Source organism: Sminthopsis crassicaudata, chromosome 2 (assembly GCF_048593235.1).
Source record: "Sminthopsis crassicaudata isolate SCR6 chromosome 2, ASM4859323v1, whole genome shotgun sequence".
Taxonomy (NCBI): Eukaryota; Metazoa; Chordata; class Mammalia; order Dasyuromorphia; family Dasyuridae; genus Sminthopsis; species Sminthopsis crassicaudata.
The window spans coordinates 323,941,680-323,952,809 of NC_133618.1; positions in this window are offsets into that span (position 1 = coordinate 323,941,680).

An 11,130-nucleotide genomic window follows, 5' to 3' on the forward strand; every position below is an offset into this window, starting at 1 on the left:
TCTGCACAAATTACTTAACCCCATTGTCTCAGAAAAAAATAAAATAAAACAAGCATTTTAATAACATAGTAGAATAGAAAAAAGATAATTGTATATATGAAGCTTCAAATCTATTATGTACAACTTAATATATTTTTTTAATTTTTAGAATAAAACAAGCATTTTCATAACAGTGTAATAAAAAGATGATTGTATATGAAACTGTAAATATATAGTGTCCTTTTTTTAATATTCTTTTCAAATATACATTATCATGCAAATTTCTTTTTTCCCTTCCATCTGCCTTCCTCAGCCCTAGAGATGGCTACCATGAGACAAATAGTTGTGTGTACACACACATATATATTTATGTATGTATATATATATTTCTATTTATTAGTTTTTTAATTAGTATACAGAAGCATATTTTTTCATGTATCCTTTATAGTTAATTTGGGTATTTACAATAGAAAATATAACATTCTCTTAAAGTTGTTTTTAAAACAATATTGCTATTACTATATTTAATCTTTCTTTGATTTTCTTGCCTGATATAGCAGTTCTTTTGCTTTAAGTAAAGAACTGGAGAAGTGGGGATGAATGTTCATCATTTGAGAAACTGACAACAAAATTTGGCACACAAATATAAAGAACATTATTACATTGTAACCAATAACGAAAAAGATAATTTGAAAAAATCTGTGAAGGCATATGCATTGATGCAACACAATGACTATTTTTAAAATATACCTAAAAAAGCAGAATGACAGGAAGTTCAGGAGGGTCCAAAGCCAAGCCAGATACTATAGGTACTGTCATGTTAAGTGCAAAAATACAAGTTGTATGTAAAAGAGATTCACATATTATATAGCGTCCTCTTTTTTTTTTTTTTTTTTTTTTTTTTTTTTTTTTTTTTTGCTGTTGTTGTTCTTTGTGTTTGGAAATGTTTGTGCCTGTTGATGTTTGTCAAGTTTATCATAAAATTTCAAAAGAAACCTAAAGGTGATAAGAGGTATGATAGAATAGATAACAATCTGCTGAACTTGATTTCAGGAAGCTTTGTCTTTGAATTTCACCTCTCTCCCTTGTAACTATGTGACTCTGATCCTCCTTGAACCTTAGTTTCTTTATATATGAAATGGAGATAATAATACTTGAACTACCTATCTTTTGTCTATGTTCTCCCAAAATTTACCTCATGACATTGATCCAATTTGGTAAAGGCATGCCTTGCTAATATCTGTCCATCAGTCATCCCATTTTCTTCCCATGTTAGCAGCCTATTTTCTTTTTCTATCCTATGATTGTTATATTTATTATGCCTGTTCTTCAGAGTTCCTTGTGGATTATATGTTACATCCTACTCTTGTCCCCCAGACACCTCTCCATTTCTTTGTGCAATACTCATCTTATAGTTCTTCAGAAGTCATGTGTTCCACATCCATATAGCAGCACCAGTAAAATATTATTAAAAAGGTGAGCCTTTGCTTTTATGGGAACCTTGATGTCTGTAAAAGAGCACTGTAATTTCTGGAAAGCAATTCAGGATACTTACCTCTTCGTTTTCATTTCTGGAACCAGCTCATTATGCAGAAGAATTGTCTGTCCCAGTTCTTCCTACTTTTGGGCAAGCTCTATAAGATATGCACTCAGATGCATATTGAAATCTGGACAACAGGCATCCACCTGGGCTTTTCTATGGGTTCTACAATGTCATGGGGCTTGATGCATAGTCATTTCCAATGAGAATATGGATTTACCATTCAGAAGGAATCTCTCCTCTACCTGGACTTGGCTGAATGCCTTCCATCATAATGGTAACTACTTTTGGAGAAAATATCTCTCTGTTTTATATCTTGCTTGATATTATAAGAGTGTCATTGATAACCGGGTTCTTTCTACTGTTACATATTCCAAGGAAGTCTGAAGAATTTTGATGATTAAATAGGATATTTATTGCTATAAAAATGTCTGCAAGGTGGTATTTTGTTCCTAATCAACAAAAAGAGATACAGTTGAGTCTTACATTTTCTACTTCTTTTAGTTAATTTAAAGCCAATAAAATTATGGTCCATTGTTGAATGTTGCTTGTAAATGCTGCTTGTTTCCAATGTATGTTTTCTTTAAAGATGCCCTTAATTCATTTAGATGACTCATAAAAATTTATATAGGTGTAAGAATAGGAGTAGAGGATCAAGAGAATTGATATTCATTTAGTCACTTTTTACTGTTTTAACAATGTCCAGGATTTTTTCCATGCCTTTGATGTCTTTTCTTATTTCAGATAACTTGCAGTGTCCTTACCATCCTCAGTGTCCTTACCATCATTTTGCTCCTGGCACAATGTCCTCTGTAAATAAATAGTCCAACCAGGCTGCTTCTTCCATTTTTGTTCCCCGAAGTATTATGTTTACAACCTCTACAAATATCTTCAGAATTTTGATGATGGCGTCCAAGCGTGATGATTCAGCTATCCTTAATGGTGAAAAGTTTGTTGATGTTTGATTTTTTTCTCCAAATCTTGTCTATTTTTTCTTCTGCTTATCAACCTTCTTTCATTTTCCTTCTTGAACACCAAGACACTCTTGGGGAAACTGCTTAGTTGCCAATACTTAAAAAAATTTTTTTCCCATTGCTTCTTTCTATTTTCTAAGACTATGCTACTCGTAATTGTTCACTATTGTTCTTTGTGAGATTTTACAAATGAATTTATAGCCTAGTCTGCTGTTGTTTTTTTAGCAACTAAGTCAAATATTTTCTGAGCAAAGAACTTTCTGAACTCTTTTTATCTTCTTGTTATGACAATTACATTAATTTAACTTATGGATGAATTTCTGGCATCAGTGTTCATGTTTTGTCTCCCTTTTCTTTTTAACAACTTGTTTCAATAATTTAGTTATATCATTTTAATCATACCTATATCTTTTTCTCAATTTTTATTCTTTCTTTTTGTTTCTTTTCTCTTCTCTATTTATTTTGTTAATAACAAATTTTGATACTACCACTATAAATTGATGATGTGGCTGTATGCAGACAGATGGCTCAAGGTTAAACCTCCTGTTGGCAATATGTTTTTTCTTGTCTATTAAAATATAGAGAATTTCATTTTAAGGTATTATCTGATGCTTGCCACAAGAAAGTATTCATGACAAAAAACAAGAAATTTCTGTATAGTAAGTTACTAAGCATTTATTTATGGATCACCTACTATGTGTCACCTGAGGATAGAAAGAAAGGCTGAGTACACAAATGTAGACATTATTCTCAAGAGATTCTCAAGCTATTGGCCCCTCTTAATTAGTTCTATTGAACCATATTTCTCTTCAACCTCTCCTTTCCCAATTTCAAGTTGTATTTATCAGATATCAGAGTGCAAATTGAATTGATTTGGAGGATCTTAACAAATTTTAAAAGCAGCTAGATGGCACCACAGAGTACCGAGAGCTGGGGCTGGAATTAGGAAGATTCATCTTCTAGAGTTCAAATCTCAGACACTTACTAGCTATGTGACCCTAGGCAAGTTACTTAACTCTGTTTACCTCAGTTTCCTCATCTGTAAAATGATCTGGAGAAGAAATGGAAAACCACTCCAATTTTTTTGCCAAGAAAACTCCAAATAGGGTCAAGAAGAGTCCAACACAGATGAAAAATAACAACAAAACAAATTCCTCATAGATTTTCTCTACCATTTTGACCAGGGAACTGACCATGGCACATAAGCTGAAATTGTTTTCACAGTGAAAACAATAAGTACTTAAAAATACTTAGTGAAATACTTGTGCTGGAACTACTTTCTCAACTCCCATTGTGGTAGTAGTCTTGATCCTTAGAGAATGGCTACTATTTCCCTTCAGACCTCTAATATAAGCCTTGAGAGATTATTTTTCTAGTGATATAGCCTATTAGCTCTCACCAATACACTTTCCTTTATGAAACAGCAAGGTATTCTGAGGGACAGACAGAAAGCAGTATGTGCCAACTAAGTCAAATAACTATTATCAAGTGATAACTATCTGCTCTCAGGGAGGGAGAGAATTTGGAACTCAAAATTTTATTTTATTTTATTATTATACCTTCTTATTTACAAAACGTATGCTTAGGTAAATTTTCAACCCTTGCAAAACCTTCTGTTCCAACTTTTCCCCTCCTTCCCCCCACCACCTCCCCTAGATGGCAGGTAGTCCAATACATGTTAAAATATGTTAAAGTATATGTGAAATCCAATATATGTATACATGTTTATACAGTTATCTTGCTGTACAAGAAAAATTGGATCTAGAAAGAAAGAAAAAACCTGAAAAGAAAAACAAAAATGTAAGCAAACATAACAGAAAGAGTAGAAAGGCTATGTTGTGGTCCACACTCATTTCCCATAGTTCTTTCTCTAGGTGTAGCTGATTCTCTTCTTTATTGAACAATTGGAACTGGTTTGAATCATCTCATTGTTGAAGAGAACCATGTCCATCAGAGCTGATCATCGTATAATCTTGTTGTTGCTGTGTATAATGATTTCCTGGTTCTGTTTATTTAACTAAACGTCGATTCACATAAATCTTTCCAGGTCTTTCTGAAATCATCCTGTTGGTCATTTCTTACAGAACAATAATATTTCTTAACATTTTTATACCACAATTTATTTAGCCATTCTTCAATTGATGGGCATCCATTTAATTTCCAGTTTCTAGCCACTACAAAAAAAGGTTGCCACAAACATTTTTGCACATGTGGATCCCTTTCCCTTTAAGATCTCTTTAGGATATAAGTAATACAGCTGGATTAAAGGTTATGCAGCCTTTGATAACTTTTTGATCATAGGAATTCAAAATTTTAAAAACAAATGTGGAAATGTTTTTTTTTTTACATATAGTTGATGAAAAATTTAACACTACATAAATAATTAAATGACAAAAAAGAAAATTCAAAAAGGGAAAATTAAAACAAAATTGTGGTTAAAAAAAATCCTTATCCTTGATGGTCTTGATCAGACCTAACTGAACATGATCTATCTTTACTCAAGTCTTATAATGTGTTGTCTAAACCTTTTCCTTTGCTCATATCACATTCCAACTTGAATTAGTAGAGTTGATGCATCCTTCCTTTTGGATTGCAATCTGAAAGAGATTGGTTGGGATTTTTTTTTTCACCTTTGTATCCTTAATAATAACTATAGTTAATATTTATATCGTGCTTATTATTTATCAGTTGCCAAATTATGCTAAGGGCATTGCCATTGTTATTTAATTTGATCCTTAGAACAACTCTGGGAGGTAGGTGCTATTATTCTTTTCATTAAATAAATACATTTTATTTATTTATTTAATTTTTATAGATGAGGAAACTCAGGCAAACAGAAGTTATGTGACTTGTCCACTGTTATATGATAGCTAGTAAGTGTCTGAGGCCAAATTTGTACTCAGGCTCAACACTCTTACCCTTGTATCACCTAGCTATATATAGCAGGTTCCAAATAAAAGTTTATTAAATTTATGTACTAGAGTGGCATCTTTATTTAGTGAAAAGAATGCATGATTTGGTGTTGGGAAACCCAAGTTTTAATTTCACCTCAAACGCCTGCTGGAAGAAGAGAATGGAAAAGTATTTATTAAGCCCTTACTGTTTAACAAAAACTGTCCTAATTGCTGAAACTACAAATAGAAAAGCGAAGCAGCTGAATTTATATTTTAATTAGAGGAAACGACACATATAGAAGAGTTCAGCTGCTGGACTGATAAATGTCACAACTTTGGAGTGGTTAGAGTACAAAAGCTGGTCAAATAGCAATGTAAAGAGCATAGTAGGCAGGGCAAATGATTAGGGTTGGTGGATCTCAGAGAGCAATGGCAAGAGGAATGACAAGATCCATTTGTTTACCACTTTATTGCTCATCCAAGTGGTATAAATCTTCATGTTCACAGGCAAATGATTTAACCTCTTAGAACCTCACTTTCTTCTAGGTAAATCTTAAAGTACTATTTCAAATGAATTATTTCTACATTTCCCTATTATATTCCAAGTTGAAACAGGAGTGATTTTTTTTTTTTTGTTATTTAAGACAAATCAAACTAAAGCCACCATTTCTAACTTATTTAAAAAATACTCTATAATACATTTGAAAAATTGTCATTATATAAAATTCTGGTTGTAAGACTAAATCAACTCACAAGATGGGAAAAATAAAAAATAGTTGGGGAGAAATGAAATTTATCAAAAGCCAAACTTGATAGGTTTCAACCAATAAAATTAATATAAAAGCAAAAACCCAACAATCTAATTGATTAAAAAGTCCATTTTAATTAGGTATGGAGCAGTGCAATGTCATGTATTTCATAATATCATTGTATACTTTGTGTTTTGCCCAGTTCACAATCAGTTAAGATTGTGAAGAGGATGGCAGAGTATACTTATAAAAGCACGTGGCAGAATCATTGGTTAAGACCATGGGAGAAGCAGGATTTACTTCAGAATGAATGGTACTCAGGGTTGGAAAGTCCAAGATACTGAAAGATTATTTACTGAACTTTATGGAATCAAGTTGTGCTCTTTCCACAAAAACCTGGCTACACAGATTAATTTTAAAAATATATTAGGATAGTCAGAAGACAGTCTGATTTTGCCTTTCCTTCTGAGGATAAAGGCATATCTTGTCCAGTTGCAATATAGTCCGTGAGAACTGTATCAGACTCCAAAGACTTCTAAACAAGACTCACATTGTCAAAAGTTTGCTGCATGCTTTCCTCTGTCTTTTTTTAATTCTCTGCCCTCAAAAGGCTTTTAAAAACTGTCCAGAACCATGATGATGCCCAGTTTTGCTACCAACTTTCCTTTTTCTCTTAATTTTTTTCACTGTCTGCTTTCTTCCCTTCAAATTCTCATTGAAACTTAATTGCATATCTCAGCCTGCAATTAGCTTATATATAAAGTTTAATTCACTATAGCTCTTCTGGAATTCGACTCAAATGGGCTTTGAAGTCTTACTAGAGCTTTGATCCCAAATCCTTAGCTTGGTGGTCATTGCCCCTACTCAAAGGATTGCCATTTACTTTTTTTTTCCCCTCACTTATTCTGAGACAGCTTTCCCCAATTACATCATTTGTGTTTGTTTGGCCATAAAAGCTACAAGGCATCATTTTGTTGCCATGCTATATTGTAAAGTGTGCAATTGATGTTCCTAGTTTCTCTTTGCTGCAAGAGAGAGCTCGCTGCTAGACAAGGCATTTATAGAATGATTTTCAGACACTAGTGCAATGATTTGCAGTGTTGGACTGCCAAATGTAAGGCATCAGACTCTACATCTGGGTGACCCTTTCTGACATTTCCCAGGAAATAGCTTCAAGCACATGTGAAGTAACTGAAACACATATTAATTTAAGCCACACACTTATATCAGCAAATCTCTCTAGTACTGATTGCTAGGCTTTCTGGGTAAAAGCAGCATATCTGGGGAAGCCAAAGAGTGCAATGACTAGTGAAGAGATAATGAAGTAAGTGAACAAGGAGCAATACAAACTACTTTAAAAAAATCAGAACAGCAGGGGGAGGTCAGATCCTGCTGGCAACAGAGGAAAGCAGTGGGTGATCTGTTTAAAACTGCTTTCTACGTACCTGCAACCAAAACAAAGAATCAAAGAAGTAGGAAAAAGCAAAGCAACCAGATTGGAGAGGAGAAAATTAGGCTGCCCAGTTAAGAGCAGAATAGGAGGCAACCTGACCCATCACCCTTAATCTTCTCATCACTTAGAGTTTTCCCTGAATAACAATTGTAGCATTGAGCCCCTTGCTTCTAACTTTGACAGCCTGTTTGTTTTAATTGGCCTTTGAATGAACTGCATTATTTATTCATGTATAATAGGCACTTTGGAAATTATAAACTTTTTTTTTTCCTCTCCAGGTTTATTGGCAAAATATCTGCTGCATTTGTTTTAGACTAGAACATGCTTGGAGAATTTTTTTTTTTTTTAATTTTTTTTTATTATATATATATATATTTTATAATATTATCCCTTGTATTCATTTTTCCAAATTACCCCCCCTCCCTTATTCCCTCCCCCCGACGACAGGCAATACCATACATTTTACATGTGTTACAATCTAGTCTAAGTACAATACATGTGTGTGAATATCATTTTCTTGTTGCACAATAAACATTAGAATCCGAAGGTACATGCAACCTGGGCAGACAGATATTAGTGCTAACAATTTACATTCCCCTCCCAGTGTTTCTTCTCTGGGTGTATCTACCTCTGTCCATCATTGATCAACTGGAAGTGAGTTGGATCTTCTTTATGTTGAAGATTTCCACTTCCATCAGAATACATCCTCATACAGTATCGTTGTTGAAGTATACAGTGATCTTCTGGTTCTGCTCATTTCACTCAGCATCAGTTGATTTAAGTCTCTCCAACCCTCTCTGTATTCCTCCTGCTGGTCATTTCTTACTGAGCAATAATATTCCATAACTTTCATATACCACAATTTACCCAACCATTCTCCAACTGATGGACATCCATTCATCTTCCAGTTTCTAGCTACAACAAAAAGAGCTGCCACAAACATTTTGGCACATATATGTCTCTTTCCGCTCTTTAGTATTTCTTTGGGATATAATCCCAGTAGTAGCGCTGCTGGGTCAAAGGGTATGCACAGTTTGATAACTTTTTGGGCATAATTCCAGATTGCTCTCCAGAATGGCTGGATTCTTTCACAACTCCACCAGCAATGTATTAGTGTCCCAATTTCCCCACATCCCCTCCAACATTTGTCATTATTTGTTCCTGTCATCTTAGCCAATCTGACAGGTGTGTAGTGGTATCTCAGAGTGGTCTTAATTTGCATTTCTCTGATCAGTAGTGATTTGGAACACTCTTTCATGTGAGTGGATATAGTTTCAATTTCTTCCTCTGAGAATTGTCTGTTCATATCCTTTGACCATTTATCAATTGGAGAATGGTTTGGTTTCTTATAAATTATGGTCAGTTCTCTATATATTTTGGAAATGAGACCTTTGTCAGAACCTTTGTTTTTAAAAATATTTTCCCAATTTGTTACTTCCCTTCTAATCTTGTTTGCATTAGTATTATTTGTACAGAAACTTTTTAGTTTGATGTAATCAAAATCTTCTATTTTGTGATCAATAATGATCTCTAGTTCTCCTCTGGTCATAAATTCCTTCCTCCTCCACAAGTCTGAGAGGTAGATTATTGGAGAATTTTTTTGAGGTGATTTGCAAGTGGAGCTGTTATGGCAAGTGCCGTGCTTTGGTCGAATGACAGAAGACTGGAGGTAATTAATGATTTAACTGACTTACCTTACAAAGAGTTATATTTAAAAGCTTATGACAATTTGTTGATTTCCCTTTTTCCTAGTTTTATAAGCACATTGTAAACAGAAAAAAAATCTCATTAAAGAGCTAGCTGGCAACAATTTTTAGAGAAAGCCTAGGGAGATGACAAAGAACATAGATGAATACTATTGGACTGACAAAAATAGGTTAGATAGTCCTGTAGGTTCTGAGGCCTATCCAAAATAAAATCTAATAAGTACTGAATGTTAAATTCAGCAAAGTTGATTGGTTTGGTTTTTGATAATGATCATCTGATACAATTTCATATTTGGATATGCTTTATAGTAAAATTTAACTAATTAATATTTTATTAATTCAGAATAAAGATTGTAGAAGGGTCATATTAATATGTATAGGAAACAGTGAAAATCCAAAGAACATTTTGTAAAGCTGTGTAAAGAAATGTAGTTATATTTTTAACATTAGACATAAAATGATATTAATTAGTAAATAACTAAAATTTAGTTGGGGAGAAAGTATATGTAAATATATCTATCAGGCATATGCATACATATGTGTGCCTCATATACACACATATATATGCACATATTTATAATATGTACATGTGTCATATATACATACACACATGCTTTCTCTCCAATTGTTTAGGTGCAGATGTCTGTGTGTGTGTGTGTGTGTGTGTGTGTGTGTGTGTGTGTGTGTGTCTCATTTCTTTCCTGATCCTCATGTGGCCTGATTTCTTTTCACCTCACAGAACTGATTGTCTTTTCCTGGACACACTCCAGCTTGGTAATCTCTTCCCTAAATGTTGGCATCATGATTTGAACACAATAATCCAGATGTTGTATGAACAGGGAAAAGTACAAGAAGACTATCACTTTTCTCTTTCTTGATACCACACTTCAGCTGACACGGTCGAAAATTTCATTAGGATTTTTGGACATCATGTCACACCAGGTTTGGGGGCCATCTGTAGGTTGGGACTTGAAAGAAGGATGGGACTTAATACTACAAATAATATTCTTTCTTGAAAGGAAGAACTTCATGGGCACAGTTGGCTTATCTACATAAATTTAATATGTAACATTTATCTTAAACTCATTCAAATTATTAATAACAAATCTGAGTGACTGAAAATTCTGATTTTAGTGGAATCCAAATGATTAAGTGTGTGTGTTTTCCAATCTTTTCCCCATTTAAACACATTTGCAGCAAAGAACTAGCTCCTGGTTATTTAGTAGACTTTATGACATTAAATCTATTTGTGTCTAATGTACTAAGTAGAAATAATCATACTACATATAATATTATCATGAAGGAAACTATCCTGTGGGCCCCTCTGGAGAAATTAATCGTAGGGATTGAAGGTGTGTGTGGGAGCACTAATATTAGGTCACCTCTAGTACTCTCGGAGGACCTAAAAGACAAGGCAATTGCCTTCAGTCTAGTTTTTATTGATTTTTTCCTACAATCTAATTTCAAATACCTTTTATAGTGAGATTTCCATCATTGGGGGGAGGGAATCTAAGAGTTAAAAAAACATTAGTTTTAATTGGTTAATTTTTGGTGGGGGTAGGGGAATAAGCTCAGTCATTACTAGGAAAGAAACATGAATTCAACTTAAGTTGATATGAGCAATGGTTGTGTGTGGAAAGGGTTAAGATTTTGTGCTGAAAATCAGAGTTTTTGAAAGTTCTCAGGGGAGTCCAAGCGTTTTGTTTTTTCGTGGACTTTGGCTCCAAGTCTGATTGTAACTGGATACTAGGACTCAAGTCAGTTGCCCCTTGAGTTGTGCGAAATAGGAGAACCAATAAGGAAAAGAAAGGGGAAAAAAAGTGGGCTCAGTGAAC